The following is a 7742-nucleotide window of genomic DNA, read 5'->3' as shown; positions in this document are numbered from 1 at the left end:
GTTAAAGAGGGGTTATTGATTTCGTCTATTATATAAAGGATTCGGAGGGAAGGTAGAGCGATTAGGATTAGGATAATGGCGGGTAGGATAGTTCATACTGTTTCTACTTCCTGTGCGTCTATTGTGCTTGTATGAGTTAATTTTGTAGTCAATATTAGGGAAATGATGTAGAGAACTAAAGAACTGATTAAGAATACAATTATTAGTGTATGGTCATGAAAATGAAGTAGCTCCTCTATAATAGGGGAGGTTGCGTCCTGTAATCCGAGTTGAAATGGGTACGCCATAGAGGTATATAGGGGTTTCACCTATAATTTAACCTTGACAAAGTTATGTAATATTTTACTAATACCTCCTGATTGAGAAAGACATAGTGGTTATGACATTGGCTTGAAACCAATTTTAGGGGGTTCGATTCCTTCCTTTCTTATTTTTGGATTACATATGTAGGTTCTTCGAACGTGTGATATGGAGGGGGACATCCATGTAGTCATTCAATATTAGTTGTAGTAAGTTCTACTATAGCAACTTCTCGTTTGGATGCAAAGGCCTCTCAGATTATAAAAATTATAAGCATCACCGCTGTAAGCGAGATAAACGATCCTATAGAGGAGACGGTATTTCAGGTGGTATATGCATCTGGATAGTCAGAGTACCGACGAGGTATTCCGGATAAACCTAGGAAATGCTGAGGGAAGAAAGTTATATTTACTCCCACAAATATAATTGTAAAGTGAATCTTTGCTCAAGTATCGTTAAGAGTATAACCTGAGAATAAGGGGAATCAGTGGGCAAATCCTCCCATAATGGCAAAAACTGCTCCCATTGAGAGCACATAGTGAAAATGAGCTACAACATAATACGTATCATGAAGAACGATGTCTAAGGACGAATTAGCTAGGACAATGCCTGTTAGCCCGCCTACTGTGAATAAGAAAATAAACCCTAAAGCTCATAGCATAGCTGGAGATCATTTAATATTGCCTCCGTGAAGTGTTGCCAGTCAACTAAATACTTTTACTCCTGTTGGAATAGCGATAATTATAGTGGCGGATGTGAAGTATGCTCGTGTGTCTACGTCTATTCCTACAGTAAACATATGGTGAGCTCATACGATAAAGCCTAAAAACCCAATAGATATTATTGCCCATACTATTCCTATATAGCCGAAAGGCTCTTTTTTCCCTGAGTAGTAAGTGACAATGTGAGAAATTATTCCGAACCCTGGCAGGATAAGAATGTAAACTTCAGGATGTCCGAAGAATCAGAATAAGTGTTGATATAGGATAGGGTCTCCTCCTCCAGCGGGATCGAAAAATGTCGTATTAAGATTACGGTCTGTTAAAAGTATTGTAATTCCAGCAGCCAGTACAGGCAGGGATAGTAGGAGTAGAACTGCTGTAATTAGTACTGATCATACAAATAGGGGGGTTTGATACTGGGATATTGCAGGGGGTTTTATGTTGATAATAGTAGTAATGAAATTAATTGCCCCTAAAATAGAAGAGACTCCGGCTAAATGTAAGGAGAAAATTGTAAGATCAACGGATGCTCCTGCATGGGCCAGATTGCCAGCCAGTGGGGGGTAAACGGTCCACCCCGTTCCTGCACCTGCTTCTACCATAGAAGATGCTAATAGTAGAAGAAAAGATGGAGGAAGAAGTCAGAAGCTCATGTTATTTATTCGGGGGAATGCCATGTCCGGAGCACCAATTATTAATGGCACTAGTCAGTTTCCAAAGCCCCCAATTATAATGGGCATGACTATGAAGAAGATTATTACGAAAGCATGGGCGGTTACGACGACGTTATAAATTTGATCGTCGCCTAGTAAAGTACCGGGCTGACCTAGTTCGGCTCGGATGAGGAGGCTCAAGGCAGTGCCTACTATGCCGGCTCATGCTCCAAATAGTAAGTATAAAGTACCAATATCTTTGTGATTAGTAGAGAACAGTCATCGGTTAATGAACATAGGTAAAATGGCTGATAAAAGCATTAGACTGTAAATCTAAAAATAGAGGTTTAAGTCCTCTTTTTGCCAAGCTCTGTGGTGAATTTTCATATTGAATTGCAAATTCAAAGAAGCAGCCTAGACGCCGCCGGGGCTTCTCCCGCCTTTTTTTTCTACGCGGCGGGAGAAGGTAGATTGAAGCCAGTTACTAGGGTATTTAGCTGTTAACTAAAATTTCGTGAGGTAGAAGCTCACCAATCTAGGGAGGGCTTAGCTTAATTAAAGTGTTTGATTTGCATTCAATTGATGTAAGATAGATTCTTGCAGCCCTTAGAGGTGATTTGGTCAGGGGTTAAGTGTATAGCACTTGCTTAGAGCTTTGAAGGCTCTTGGTCTGGTCTAACCTAAACTCCTAGTCCAAGACTGATAATATAGGTGTTAGCGGGAGTAGTATAGTTGAGATAATGATTAAGGGGGGTAGTAGGGTTGCCTTTTTTGTGTACTCGAATTGTCATTTTATTTTTATGTTATTTGTGGACGGGAATATGGTAAGTGCGGTGCTATATGTGAGTCGCAGGTAGAAATATAAGTTAAGTAGAGCGGTGATGGCTATTAGTGTTGGAATAATAATTATGTTATTTTTTGTTAATTCTTGAATAATTATTCATTTAGGGATGAAGCCAGATAATGGGGGTAGTCCTCCTAGGGATAATATTAAGATTAAGATTATGGAGGTGATTAGGGGAAATTTATTTCATATGTGGGATAAGGATAAGGTTGTGGTGGATGAGTTTAATATGAATAGTATGAAGGTAGATAGTGTTATTAGAATATATAAAGTTAAGTTTAGGATTATTATTGTAGGGTTGTAAATAATGATAGCGGCTATTCAGCCTATGTGGGCAATGGAGGAGTATGCTATGATTTTTCGTAGTTGAGTTTGATTTAGTCCGCCTCAGCCTCCTACTAGAACGGATGCGAGGGCTATTAGTATAAGAAGGTTGGTGTTAATTGATGGGGAGATTTGATATAGGATGGATATAGGTGCGATTTTTTGTCATGTTAGTAGGATTATTCCTGATATAAGTGTTACTCCTTGTGCTACTTCGGGAACTCAGAAGTGGAATGGAGATAGGCCTAGTTTTATTGTTAGGGCGGTGGTTATTATGATGGATGCGATGGGGTTTGAGATTTTTGAGATTACTCATTGGCCGGAGTAAAGAAGGTTAATGGTGACTCCTATTATTAGTAATATTGAGGCAGTAGCTTGTGTAAGAAAATATTTTGTAGAGGCTTCTATGGCTCGTGGATTATACTTTTTTATGAGGATAGGGATGATGGCTAGCATGTTTATTTCGAATCCAATTCAGATCAGTAATCAGTGCGAGCTTAGTATGACGATTATGGTCCCTGCCATGATAGTTGCTATAATAATAGTGAGAATAGGGGGTTTTATTAGTACGGGAAGGGTATAAACCAACATTTTCGGGGTATGGGCCCGATAGCTTAATTTAGCTGACCTTACTGTAGAATATAGTGTAAGTTTGGTAGCACGAAGATCTTTGAATTCTTAAGATTAGGTTCGAAGCCTATTATTCTAGAAATAAGAGGATTTAAACCTCTATTATTTACTCTATCAAAGTAACTCTTTTATCAGACATATTTCTTATGTTTGGGGTGGGATACTCGCGGTAATAATGGGTAAGGCAACATGTCATATGCATAGGGCTAAAGTTAGGGGTAGAAAATTTTTTCACAATAAGTGTATTAATTGATCATAGCGGAATCGAGGGTATGATGCTCGAATTCATAGGAAGCAGATAGTTAGTAAGAGGGTTTTTATAGTGAAGTTAATAGAGTAGAGTTCTGGTATAAATGGGTTGTGGAATGCACCGAAGAATAGAATTGTTGTGAGGATATTTATTATAATGATATTTGCGTACTCTGCTAGAAAGAATAGGGCAAAAGGACCCGCTGCATACTCTACGTTAAATCCAGAAACTAGTTCGGATTCTCCTTCAGTTAAGTCGAAGGGGGCTCGGTTAGTTTCTGCTAGAGTAGAAATGAATCATATCATGGCTAGGGGCCAGGCCGGAAAGATTAGTCATATATGTTCTTGGGTGATAATTAGTGTGGATAGTGTAAATGACCCGTTTATTAGGAGGACTGATAGGAGAATGATTGCTAGTGTTACTTCATATGAGATTGTTTGAGCTACTGCTCGGAGGGCTCCGATTAGAGCGTATTTGGAGTTTGAGGCTCATCCTGACCAAAGGATGGAGTATACGGCGAGACTTGATATTGCTAGTATGAATAGGACTCCTAAGTTTATATTAATGAGTGGGTAGGGCATTGGGAGAGGGATTCATATAGTTAGGGCTAGTGATAGAGCTAGAATGGGGGCTAGAATGAATATTGATATGGAGGATGTAAGTGGTCGTAGAGGTTCTTTTGTGAAGAGTTTTACTGCATCTGCGATTGGTTGAAGGAGGCCGTAGGGGCCTACGATATTAGGCCCTTTTCGAAGTTGTATGTAGCCTAAGACTTTTCGTTCAACGAGGGTGAGGAAGGCTACGGCAAGAAGGATTGGGATGATAAGAGAGATAATGTTGATAAAGAACATTTTGTTAGGGAGAGGAATTGAACCTCTGATAATAAAGGTTTAAGTTTTACGCAGTTACCGGGCTCTGCCACCCTAACAAAGCCCCTTTTCTCGGGCTTATGAGGAGATAAACTGGTTAGATTGAGTTGACTTCATCTATTAGTTTTAAGGCGCCTTTGTGAGGTAGGCCTTACATCCCTTGTCCTTTCGTACTGGGGGAGGTTATATAATAGATAGAAACCGACCTGGATTACTCCGGTCTGAACTCAGATCACGTAGGACTTTAATCGTTGAACAAACGAACCCTTAATAGCTGCTGCACCATTAGGATGTCCTGATCCAACATCGAGGTCGTAAACCCTATTGTCGATATGGACTCTTGAATAGGATTGCGCTGTTATCCCTAGGGTAACTTGTTCCGTTGATCAAAAATTATTGGATCAATAAGTGATGTTATATTTTGACTTGTGGGTCTAAATTTTAATCACTCGGGAGTTTTTTTATATTCCGAGGTCACCCCAACCTAAATTGCTAACCCACAATAATGGTGTAATGTTATGCCTTGTAGGTATTTAGTATCCATAAGTTTGGGTTAGTTAATTAAAGCTCCATAGGGTCTTCTCGTCTTATTGTGGCATTCCCGCCTCTTCACGGGAAGGTCAATTTCACTGATTGGGAATAAGAGACAGTTAAACCCTCGTGTGGCCATTCATACAAGTCCTTATTTAGAGAACAAATGATTATGCTACCTTTGCACGGTCAGGATACCGCGGCCGTTAAACAAGTGTCACTGGGCAGGCAGTGCCTCCAATACTAGAAATGCTGGAGGTGATGTTTTTGGTAAACAGGCGGGGTTTGTGTTTGCCGAGTTCCTTTTACTCCTTTTAATCTTTCCTTAAATGCATGCCTGTGTTGGGTTAACAATAGGGTAGATAAGTATTTCATTTTTGGGTTGATATTATCAGATTGTTAACTATCAGTGGTCTATCCGTTTCTGATATAAGCTTATGCGGGGAGAAAATAGTTCTTGTTACTCATACTAGCATTGTTGCTTCTATATTTAAATAGAATGGCCCAGGAGGTATAATTAGGAGTTGATGTAATATGATTGGGATTAAGTTATATTGTTTGTTGAGCTGGAACGCTTTCTCAATTGGTGGCTGCTTTTAAGCCAACTATGGTGATGTTAGTATATACTCTCTAATAAAGGTTGTATCCTGATTCTAAGAAGCTGTACCTTCTTAGACTATATTTTAAATTTACATTAAAATTTTGTTTTTTTTTAGGTAAATTTAAAGTTGAACTAAAATTCTGTTTGTGGGCAACCAGCTATCACCAGGCTCGTTAGGCTTTTCACCTCTACCCACAAATCTTCTCACTATTTTGCTACATAGATGAGTTGATCCTTTTAGATTGTTTATGGGTAGCTCGTCTGGTTTCGGGGAGCTTAGCTTAAGTTCTCTTTGTTAAGTCGTTTCTGGCTAGTTCATTATGCAAAAGGTAAAAGGGGTAATCTTTGCTGTTTAATACTGTTAAGATGTCTTTCATCATTCCCTTACGGTACTATCTCTATCGCTCCAATTAAAATTTCTATCTCCTATACTTTTATTATTTAACTAAATGTTTTACTTTATATGTCTGTGATACTTAAGTTTGGGGTTAGTTGGGCTAGCTTTTGTTCAAAGTGGTCATAAGTAATGAAATCTTCTGGGTGTAGGCCAGACGCTTTAGTTAAGCTACACTTTGATTAATCCAAGCACACCTTCCGGTATGCTTACCTTGTTACGACTTGTCTCCTCTTGTGTCTTAGTTAAGTTAATATGGTTATGGTTGTGTCTTATTACTTGAGGAGGGTGACGGGCGGTGTGTGCGTGCTTCATGGCCCTATTCAATTAAGCTCTCTATTCTTAATTTACTACTAAATCCTCCTTCAGTTTTTAATTTCATAAAAACGTTCGTGGAATGTTCTTGGGTAGAAAATGTAGCCCATTTCTTCCCACCCCATAAGTTACACCTTGACCTAACTTTTTTATGTAAAATGATTGTGCTTACTATTCTACCTTTTGAGGGTTTGCTGAAGATGGCGGTATATAGACTGAATTAGCAAAGGGTGGTGAGGTTTATCGGGGTTTATCGATTATAGAACAGGCTCCTCTAGAGGGATATAAAGCACCGCCAAGTCCTTTGAGTTTTAAGCTATTGCTAGTAGTCCTCTGGCGAATTATTTTGTTGTAAAATTATCTATGTTTAGGGCTAAGCATAGTGGGGTATCTAATCCCAGTTTGGGTCTTAGCTATCGTGTAGTCAGATTATTATAAAGTCACTTTCGTGGTCTATTTTATGGTAACTGTAGCTTTTTACGGCTTAGTTAAGTTTTAACTTTAGTGCAAAGGTATCTTAAACACGCTTTACGCCGTGGGCCTATTAGTTTGGGTTAATCGTATGACCGCGGTGGCTGGCACGAAATTTACCAACCCTTTTTAGTATGGCTTAGTCAAACTTTCGTTTATGGCTTAATTTTTATCACTGCTGTATCCCGTGGGGGTGTGGCTTAGCAAGGTGTTATGAGCTACTTAAGAGTGTGCTTGATACCTGCTCCTTTAGATCACTGCTGATTTTAAGGGCATTCTCACTGGGGCGTGGAGACTTGCATGTGTAAGTCTACTAAGAACTAATAGGAAGGCTAGGACCAAACCTTTGTGTTTATGGAGTCGTGCGACTCATCTTGGCATTTTCAGTGCCTTGCTTTATTAATTAAGCTACATTAACTTATACTGAAATTGTAGTGTGTATAATAAATAAAATACATAGTAAATATGAGAGGAAAAAAAAAGGGGATGCTATCTATAGATAGACCACGAGATCGAATGCGTGTAAGACTGTTGTGTTAAGTTAACTAGAGTAGCAATACATTTGTATACAATTTAAATAAAGCTTGTGAGTATTGTATGCACTTAGTCCTGTTTTTGGGGTTTGGCAGGACATAAATAAGTGTATAATAGATGACATGAGTTTATGGGGGGTAAGGGGGGTTTGTATAAGTTAACTTAATGTCTTGCGCGTGTACGTACGTGTACACACGTGTACGTACGTGTACACACGTGTACGTACGTGTACACACGTGTACGTACGTGTACACACGTGTACGTACGTGTACACACGTGTACGTACGTGTACACACGTGTACGT

At 39.2% G+C, this 7742-nt stretch overlaps 1 pseudogene; it reads right to left on the bottom strand.

The window, feature by feature from the left end:
* Positions 1-6298: 6298 nt before the first annotated feature.
* LOC144310124 (18S ribosomal RNA) lies at positions 6299-7253 on the bottom strand (annotated as a pseudogene).
* Positions 7254-7742: the final 489 nt, after the last annotated feature.

The sequence above is a fragment of the Canis aureus genome, unplaced genomic scaffold (assembly GCF_053574225.1).
Source record: "Canis aureus isolate CA01 unplaced genomic scaffold, VMU_Caureus_v.1.0 ptg000442l_RagTag, whole genome shotgun sequence".
Taxonomy (NCBI): domain Eukaryota; kingdom Metazoa; phylum Chordata; class Mammalia; order Carnivora; family Canidae; genus Canis; species Canis aureus.
This window is presented reverse-complemented; position numbering and strand designations above follow the sequence as displayed.